The following is a 254-nucleotide window of genomic DNA, read 5'->3' as shown; positions in this document are numbered from 1 at the left end:
TATCAAAGAAAACACTCAATGTACAAAATCGGACTAATCCAGATTTCGTCGTGAGTTGCCAGTTGTTCCTTTCCTGAGTTTTTATGACCCCACGTCACTAGCGCCGTCCCCCCCCCCCCCCGTAGAAGACGAGACCTGACCCACAGTGTTTCAAGATTCAAGAACCAGATGTGCGTTTGGGTGAGAGCGTAAACCGGTTGGTATCTTGACCTTTTGGGAAATTCTTTCTAGATTTTAGAGCATGAAAGTAAAGA

Source organism: Penaeus monodon, chromosome 29, assembly GCF_015228065.2.
Source record: "Penaeus monodon isolate SGIC_2016 chromosome 29, NSTDA_Pmon_1, whole genome shotgun sequence".
NCBI classification, from domain to species: Eukaryota; Metazoa; Arthropoda; class Malacostraca; order Decapoda; family Penaeidae; genus Penaeus; species Penaeus monodon.
This window is presented reverse-complemented; position numbering follows the sequence as displayed.